Raw genomic sequence first — 10,468 nt, forward strand, 5'->3', positions numbered from 1 at the left:
ATTATTGTATGTATGAATATATTTTACTTCCAAGTTATAAAAGATTTCTTACACGTATTTCTATAAATATTGTTTTATATAAAAATCTTATATTTTAATCAATATTTTGAAAAGTAATATTTGTCTATAAATCCTTTTAAAATATTTTTGTCTTTTGATTTACTTAAGCCGGAAACTACTGGAAATTGTTTAAAATGAAATGTTTAAAAATGATTTCTCACAAAAAAGGCAAGAAACTGATATGTAAGCCTTGCGGGGTTCTGATTGGCATTCTGGGTAATGAGTGTCAATTGGGACGTCGCGGCGGTTGTCATGGGTCCGAGGGAGGTTCCGGGTCGTGACAGTTTACGTGTATACGAAATTTTTAACAGCCTTGGTGGACTTGGTTAGATGCCTCGGCCAAGGTATCCCCGAGAATGATTTTGACAGGAGCCAAGCTTTTAACATACTCATAAGCCATGTTGATTATTTAAATGAAATGAGTATTTATGTTATGAAAAACATATTTAGATGAAATGTTTTAATAGTCTGCTTTTACTTGACTTTAGATCTTTTGAATGATGTTTGTTTACTCATTGGGATTATAAAATCTCACCACTCTCCTTTCCACCCATTTCAGGTTTAGAATAGGCTGTACATAGCTGACCTCATCGAGGACTATCGTTGGAATTGCATTTTTCAAACTGTAGGTTCACAGTCCTCTTTACTTTTGTTTATTCAGGGGGGCCCACTTGTTATTGTAAATTAAATTAAATGCTCTGACTTACTGTATTACAATATGTATGAATTTATTTAGCTTTTACATTACAAAAATTAATTACATATAACTCTATAAATATTATTTTATAAGAAAATAGAATATTTTACTTAATATTTCTTTTATTTTCTTATTATATCCAAATAATCACAATTTCGTTTTAAATGAAGATTTTAGACTTTAAAACTCATTTTTGATTATGAATTATGTGTTTTGTACTTGTATATTACATTTTAGCCAGTTTCAAAATTTTTGGAAAAAATGACCAAAATACACTTGTGAGACGAAAAATATTATTTTATTTGTTTTAAGTTGGAAACAGTTTAAAATCTTTTAGAACGTGGTATTTGGCAACAATTACTCACAGGGGAAATGAGAAGCTGATATTAAAGCCTTGAGGGGTTCCGGTTGACATTCTAGGTAATGAGTGTCGCTCGGGGCACCGTTGCGGTTGTCACTGGCTCGAAGGCAGTTCCGGGTCGTGACAATTCGATTGGTATCAGAGCTTTTGGTTTTAAAGATAAGAGTTTTTAGTTTTAAAAATTTACAGTATTAGTGTGGCCCCGGATTAAGTTGGGTTAGGTTGAATAGGATGCATGCATTTGCATATAGAGTCTAAGGTTGATTAAATTTGCCTTGTTCCCTTGTATAGATTGTCATGCCTCCTCGACGCGGACGCCCACCTCTCACTAGATCGGTTGGGAGGGGAAGAGGTCATTCCCAACGTCCTCAGCTAGATGCAGTAGAAGAGGAATCGGCTGCATCCACCATTCGGGCAGCACCTGCTGCTAAGCAGGTCGAGACTCCTCCACATTCTCCACATCCTCCACCACTTACTGGTACTCTTGCCATGTCTCCTGAGGTAGTCCAAGCATTGGTAGCTTTCTTTACCGCTATGGTTGGTCAAGCTCAAACTAGTCAAGCTCCACCTATAGTGCCTCCAGCTACTCCTTCAGTTCCGCCAGTACAGGATGTATTTATTTCCAAGAAGTTGAAGGAGGCTAGACAATTGGGTTGTGCTCCTTTCACGAGTGAGTTGGATGCCACAGTGGCAAAAGACTGGATTAATAAGATTTTAGAGACTCTCTCTAACATGAGATTAGACGATGATATGAAACTAATGGTGGCTACGAGATTACTAGAGAAGAGGGCTCGTACATGGTGGAATTCGGTGAAGTCCCATTCCATTACTCCTCAAACGTGGTCTGACTTTCTCAAAGAATTTGATGGTCAGTATTTCACTTATTTCCATCAGAAAGAAAAGAAAAGAGAATTTTTGAGTTTAAAATAGGGAAACTTAATTGTAGAGGAGTACGAAGCTTGTTTTAATGAGCTAATGTTATATGTGCCGAATCTGGTGAAATCTGAGCAAGATCAGGCCAATTATTTCGAGGAAGGGCTCCGTAATGAGATTAGAGAGCGGATGATAGTGATTGGTAGGAAGCCACATAAGGAGGTCATACAGATGGCTTTACGAGCTGAGAAGCACAAGATTGAGAATAGGAGGATTCGGACCGAGTTTGCAAAAAGGAAGAATTCTGGTATATCTTCTAGTCAGTTAGTAAAAAGAAGCAAGGGCTCATTTGCTTCGAGGAGTACTACTTCTGCTTTCGTAGCATCTTCTCGACCTCCATTTTCACAAACATAGCATAGGCCTCCGAGATTCAGCAGATCTGAGATGACTAATTCTGGGAAGAGTTTTGGAGGTTCTGATAGATGCAGGAGGTGTGGGAATAATCATGTTGAGCAGTGTAGAGCACCAGTACGATGTTATCATTGTGGTTAGTTGGGTCACTTTAGGAGTGATTGCTCATAGCTAAGACGGGTTACTGCAACTGTTCCATCTCCACCAGCTCGTACGGATATATAGAGAAGAGATCCTTCTAGGTTACCACCGAGGCAGGGAATGGCTATACAATCTGGTGTAGAGAGTAACACCTCGGCATATCCACCTTTGAGTCCACAGACTCGTACTTCGACAAGAGTTTTTGCTGTGACGGAAGATGAGGCACGAGTTTGACTTGGAGCAGTGACTGATACCATGTCTTTATTTGATAAAGATGCTTATGTTTTGATAGATTTTGGCTCAGATAGGTCTTATGTGAGTACCACATTTGCATTAATTACTGATAGAAACCTGTCACCATTAGAGAAGGAAATTGTAGTGCATATCCCTCTAAGAGAACAGTAGATTAGAAATACCTATTATAGAGACTGTGGGGTAAGGGTAGGTGAGGAAGAATTTAGGGGTGATTTGATTCCTTTAGAGATCCGAGATTTTGGTTTGATATTGGGTATGGACTGGTTAACTGCACATCGGGCGAATGTGGATTGTTTTAGAAAAGAAGTTGTTCTTCAGAATTTGAAAGGAGCAGATATTGTATTTGCAGGGAAATATCGAGTATTACCGTCTTGTGTAATCTGGGCCATTAAGGCTTTGAAACTAGTACAGAAAAGGTATCCGGCTTATTTGGCTCATGTGATCGATACTTCAAAGGGGGAACCAAAGTTAGAGGATGTCCCAATAGTAAGTGAGTTTCCTTATGTATTTCCTAATGAGTTACCGAGACTAGCTCTTGATCGAGAGCTTGAGTTTTTTATTGATTTACTTTCGGGTACCGCACCTATTTCTATCCCTCTACATAGAATGGCCCTAGCAGAGTTGAAGGAACTGAAAGTTCAGTTGTAAGATTTGGTGGATAAGGGTTTTATTCGCCCTAGCATTTCTCCTTGGGGAGCACCAGTCCTATTTGTAAAGAAGAAAGATGGCACTCTTCAATTGTGTATCGATTACCGTCAACTGAACCGAGTGACCATTAAAAATAAATATCCTTTACCCCGGATTGATGATCTTTTTTATCAATTATGAGGTGCTATGGTGTTTTCTAAGATTGATTTGAGGTCTGGGTATTATTAGTTGAAGATTAAGGAGCAGGATGTACCCAAGACTGCTTTTAGGATGCATTATGGGCATTATGAGTTTCTGGTGATGTCGTTTGGTCTGACTAATGCCCCGGAAACTTTTATGGATCTTATGAATAGGGTGTTCCATCCATACTTAGATAAGTTTGTGATAGTATTCATAGATGACATCCTGGTTTATTCGAAGAATGATGATGAACATGCTGCACATTTGCGCATTGTGTTACAAACTTTGCTCGAGAGACAACTCTATGCCAAGTTCTCTAAATGTGAGTTATGGTTAAAGGAAGTGGTTTTCTTAGGACATGTTGTGTCTGAAGCTAGAATTTATGTCGATCCCAAGAAGATTGAGGCAATCTTACAATGGGAGCAACCAAGAACGGTAACAAAGATTCGTAGTTTTCTTGGCTTAGCTGGTTATTATCGGAGGTTTGTTCAAGGATTCTCATTGATAGCTGCTCCTTTAACTCGTTTGACTTGTAAAGGAGTTAAGTTTGAGTGGGATGATGTCTGTGAGAGTCGATTTCAAGAGCTAAAGAACCGATTGACCTTCGCTCCCATTTTAACACTTCCTGTTAGTGGAAGAGAATTTGTGGTATATAGTGATGCCTCTAAGTTGGGATTAGGGTGCGTATTGATGCAGGATGAGAAAGTAATAGCTTATGCTTCCCGGTAGTTGAAAAAGTATGAGACGAATTACCCTACTCATGACTTGGAGTTAGCAGCAGTAGTCTTCGCATTGAAGATTTGGAGACATTATTTATATGGTAAATGTTGTCGGATTTTTACTGATCATAAAAGCTTGAAATATTTGCTCACCTAGAAAGAGCTTAACTTGAGATAGAGATGATGGTTGGAGTTGATTAAGGATTACGACTTGCTGATTGATTATCATCCGGGATAGGCAAATGTTGTAGCGGATGCTTTAAGTCGTAAATCCTCATCTTCATTAACTGTACTTCAGAGATCTTATTTTTCGATATTACTTGAGATGAAATCTCTAGGGATCCAGTTGAATAATGGTAAGGATGGAACCCTACTTGCTAGTTTCGTTGTGAGACCTTCATTGATGAATCAGATCAGAGAATTACAGAAATCCGATGATTGGTTGAAGCAGGAAGTTCAAAAGCTGCAAGATGGAGAAACTAGTGTGTTTAGACTCAGCAATGATGGTACTTTGATGCTTAGAAACCGAATTTGTGTCCCTAAGGATGATCAGTTGAGACGAGCTATTTTGGAGGAAGCTTATTTTTTCGTCTACGCTTTACATCCCGGAAGCACCAAGATGTATCGGACTATTAAAGAAAGTTATTGGTGGCAGGGTATGAAATGAGACATAGCAGAGTTTGTAGCGAAATGTCTCACATGCCAACAGATCAAGGCGAAGCATCAAAAACCATCAAGTACTCTTAAGCCTTTACCAATTCAGGAATGGAAGTGGGAACACGTGACTATGGACTTTGTATTGAGTTTACCGCGGACACAGAGTGGGAAGGATGCTATTTGGGTGATTGTGGATAGATTGACTAAGTCCACCCATTTCTTAGCTATCTATAGCACGTATTATATTGAGAAACTAGCAAAACTTTATATAGATGAGATTGTGAGATTACATGGAGTTCCAGTTTCTATTGTTTCAGATCGAGACCCTCGATTTACTTCTAGATTTTGGCTGAAATTTCAAGAAGCTCTCGGAACTAAATTGAGATTTAGTACTGCCTTTCATTCGCAGACTGATGGTCAATCTGAAAAGACTATTCAGACTCTAGAAGATATGTTACGGGCTTGTGTCATTGACTTTATTGGGAGTTAGGACGGACACTTGCCATTGGTGGAGTTCGCATATAATAACAGTTCTCAATCTAGCATTGGGATGGCACCATACGAGGCTTTGTATGAAAGGAAGTGTCAAACTCCGCTCTGTTGGGATGAAGTGGGTGAGAGAAAATTGTTTAATGTGGAATTGATTGATCTGACAAATGATAAGGTCAAGGTTTCTCCTTGGAAAGGTAATAATTTGAAAATTTTGAAGTATTAAATTTTATTTGATTACAATATTGTGATAATTTGTGGTATTTTATTGGGTAATAAAAGGTGTGATTCGATTCGCGAAGCGGGGAAAGCTCAATCTGAGATATATTGGACCCTTTCATATCATTGAAAGGACTGGGTCAGTGGCTTACAGACTTGAATTAGCCCCGGAGTTAGATTGGATTCATAATATCTTCCACATCTCGATGTTGAAAAAGTATGTTCCCGATCCCTCCCACATTTTAGAGACACTACCGATTGAGTTGCATGAAGATTTGAAGTTCGAGGTACAACCCGTACGTATTCTAGATTGAAAGGATCGAGTGCTAAGGAACAAGAGCATTCCAATGGTGAAAGTATTGTGAAAAAATGCTCGAATGGAAGAGATGACGTGGGAAGTCGAGCGCCAGATGAGAAACCAATATCCACATCTTTTCTTGGAATTTGGTAAGTGAAATTTTGAGGTCAAAATTTTATTTTAAGGGGGGTAGTGCTGTAAAGCCTGACCTTATAAAATACTTGTCATGACATACATGTGATAATAACATGATTGCATGCTAGGAGAGTCCCGAAAAATTTACAAAAGTAGGTATTGTACCTAGAGGTACAACAAAGTTGATTTAAGCCTCGAACTAGATCAAATAGGAATTTTAAGGTGAAATTAAGAGCTTCACAGTCCATGGATGACTCAAAATGGTAATTCGGAGTTTGAGGATCAATTTGGAGTCAAATCAGAATTTTCATTATTTAGGGGTAAAATGGTCATTTGCCACCTAGGGATAAAATGGGAATTTTTAGAAAAGATTTTTTGGCCCCATTTGACTTATTGGAGTATGATTTGAGGTTGAGAAGTGAAAAATTGTAATCTCGGTATTTTTCGGAGCATAGGGGTAAAATGGTAATTTGGTCACCCTAGTGGCAAAATTATAATTTTACACCACTAACACTTGTCATGCTCATAGAATTCATTCATTGACTTTTTATGTTATGGATAAGTGAGAAAATATATGTGATGGAGATAAAAAGTTTAAATTTTTTGAAGTTTTAAAAATGGACCAATAAGAAAATGACAAGTGTCAAGCTTAGAATATTTTATTATTTAGCTTAAAAATCAGCATAAATCAGCATATTATCTCTCCAAATATTTGGCCAAGCAAGGAAAAGAGGGAAACAAAGGAAGAACAAACCCTAGGTGGAGAATTTCAAGAGAAAAAGTTTGGAAAATCAAGGAAAACAAGTGAAAAAGGTAGGATTTTTCAATTTAAACTTGAAATCTATTTTCCTTAAGCATTTCTGCTTATTTTTCATGGTTAAATTACATGTTTTCATGATGAATTCATGGCTAGTCAAAATGGGTATGAAGAGAGAAAGATGTTGGATTGATTTGATTTTAAGATATGTTAGTGTCTTTAGTTTGTTTAGCATATTTAGAAGCAAAACAACAAGAAAAGAATCCATTTTCCCTATGAATCTTCATTGGCTGAATTTTCCTTGATGTGTGTGGGTGATGGATTGTTATTATTTCAAGAGAAATGGCTTAGAAAATGATGAATAATGGTGAGAAAAATTAAGTAGGAAAAATCACGGTGTTAGTGCACTGTAATGGGCGAATTTTGTCCATGAAGAAATGGGAGGGTTTTGATGCTAAAATTGGTGTTATCTGAATAATGTTTGGTGAATTGAGGTATTAGAAAAGAAATGGAGTAATTTGGGATTAAATTGGACGCGTTAGTAATTTAATCGGGTGATAAAACGAATTAGGCCAATACCAGGGATTAGATGGTTACCAGTCCATTTTGCATTCCATATCATGGATTAGTAGTCTAAATTAGTTTAAATTCAATTTAGTACCAATGAAGTAAGTTTCTTGATTTTGTATTGTGTTAAGGTGGTGAGTCCTCTGATAAAGGCAAGGGAATTGCACCCGAGGACCAGTAATTTGAGTACTTCGAAAATCTCCATTCTAGACATTGTGAGTAACCTTATCATCATTTTAATTATCTAAAGTATGTTTTAACTCGGTTTTGGTGAAATTTTATGAAAATGAGTTAAATGGCAAATTTTAGGTTTTATAAACAAAAATGTGTTTAGATGAAAAGATTTTATAAATTGTCTTGAAACAAAATAACGATTTTGAAAATAGAGTAATTGGAGACCACCGGTATGTTGTAAATTTATGATTGGAAATTGACGGCTTATGTTATATTGTTATTGTGTTGGCATGACTAGCTGGGCTGTGTTTTATGAATTGTATGAATTGTTTTATTTTACCCTTGCAGGCTGGGTAGTAAAATATTAGCCTTGTCATGCTGTTAAAATTTTATTGTATGGTGGGTTTAGCTTGCTGCAGTAGGCAGATTCTATGGATTAGCCTATTGGAGGGGCACGAAATTCGGATATATATATATATATGTACCTCGGTTGGAGAGGCGCGTAGGGTATCTCCTGAGGTATGGTTAGAGTTCACGTCACACCGAACCACCTCGTGATGATGAACTCCTCTAACGCCAAGGAACGACTGTGTTTTGCAAACTAATAATTTGTTTACGTGTATACGAAATTTTTAACAGCCTTGGCCGACTCGGTTAGATGCCTCGACCAAGGTATCCCCGAAAATGATTTTGGCAGGAGCCAAGCTTTTAACATACTCATAAGCCATGTTGATTATGTAAATGAAATGAGTATTTATGTTATGAAAAACATATTTAGATGAAATGTTTTAATAGTCTCCTTTTACTCGACTTTAGATCTTTTGAATGATGTTTGTTTACTCACTGGGATTATAAAATCTCACCACTCTCCTTTCCACCTATTTCAGGTTTAGAATAGGCTGTACATAGCTTACCTCATCAAGGACTATCGTTGGAATTGCATTTTCCAAACTGTAGGTTCACAGTCCTCTTTACTTTTGTTTATTCGGGAGAGCCCACTTGTTATTGTAAATTAAATTAAATACTCTGACTTACTGTATTACATTATGTATGAATTTATTTAGCTTTTACGCTACAAAAATTAATTACGTATAACTCTATAAATATTGTTTTATAAGAAAATAGAATATTTTACTTAATATTTCTTTTATTTTCTTATTATATCCAAATAATCGCAATTTTGTTTTAAATGAAGATTTTAGACTTTAAACCTCATTTCTGATTATGAATTATGTGTTTTGTACTTGTATATTACATTTTAGCTAGTTTCGAAATTTTTGGAAAAAATTACCAAAATACCCCTATGAGACGAAAATTATTATTTTATTTGTTTTAAGTCTAAAACAGTTTAAAATCTTTTAGAACGTGGTATTTGGCAACAGTTACTCACAGGGGAAATGAGAAGCTGATATTAAAGCCTTGCGGGGTTTCGATTGACATTCCGGGTAATGAGTGTCGCTCGGGGCATCGCGACGGTTGTCACGGGCTCGAGGGGAGTTCGAGGTCGTGACAAAAATTGAGTAAATAGAGACAGATAAAATAGTTTAACATACTGTAATTCATCACCTTTCAACTCATTTCAACCAAACAAAATCAATTCATATAAATCGAGTAATACCTTGGCCGAGGGCTATCCTAACCGAGTCCGCCAAGGCTGTTAAAAGTTATGTACGCATAAATCATGTTTTGATTTTGAAAACATAGCCGTTCCTTGGCGTTGGTTGAGTTCACTCTCACGTGGTGGTTTGGCGTGAAGTGAACTCTAAAGTGTTAACCTCAAGAGTTATCCATCCACGTCTCTCATACTGAGGTAAGAATATAATAGGGTTACCGTGCCCCTTTAATAGGCTGGTCCACGAAACCCGTCCACTACAGCGACCAATATATAACCCACCAATTTAATAAAATTTGCAATAGCATGACATGGCAATTATTTTATTTTACAACCTCTCAAGGCAAATTAACAGTTCATACTTTTTCAGCACATTTACCAAATCAACCATTCATGCCAATATTATCATAAGCCATTCAATTCAAACCATGATTTATAACACAACAATTAGTCTCCAATTACTCCATTTTCAAAACCATCTTTCAATTTCAAGACAATTTTTAAAATCATTTCATTTAATCACATTTTGTTTATAAAACATAAAGATTTGCCATTTAAACTCATTTTCCATAAAATCACAAAAACGAATTAAAATTCACTTCAGATAATTAAGATGATGATAAGGTTACTCACTATTTCGGGAGTCGAATTTCGAGTACTCCAATTCTTGATCCTCGGGTACTATCTCTTTACTTTTGCCAGAATGCTCACCACCTAGACATAATGCACAATAAGCCATTTACTACATTTGTGCTAAATTGTTATAAAACCAATTCAGGCTCTATACTAATGCATGAAATGGGATGTAAATTGTTCGGATTATCGTCCAAACACGGTGTTCTACACAAATTCAATTGTGTACCTAAATAAAACGATATTGGCCTAATTCGATCTATCACTCATTTAATTTGCCAATATGTCTAATTCAACTCCAATAATTCCATTTTTCTCCCAATACTTCAAATCACCAAACACAAGTCAAATAGCATAAAATTTAGCAAAATCATCCTCACTTTTCTTCTTGAGAATTTCAGCCATGGTGAGTGCATCAACACTATGATTTTTCCTACTTGATTTTCTCACCATAATTCATCATTTCCTAACCAATTCACTTGAAATAAAATCAAATCCACCATCAACACTCTACAAGGAAGATTCGGCCAATGATGAACTCATGAAGAATATGTGAATTTCAAGCTTAATTCTTACACTTAA

This window comes from Theobroma cacao, chromosome 3, assembly GCF_053813885.1.
Source record: "Theobroma cacao isolate CCN51 chromosome 3, ASM5381388v1, whole genome shotgun sequence".
Taxonomy (NCBI): Eukaryota; Viridiplantae; Streptophyta; class Magnoliopsida; order Malvales; family Malvaceae; genus Theobroma; species Theobroma cacao.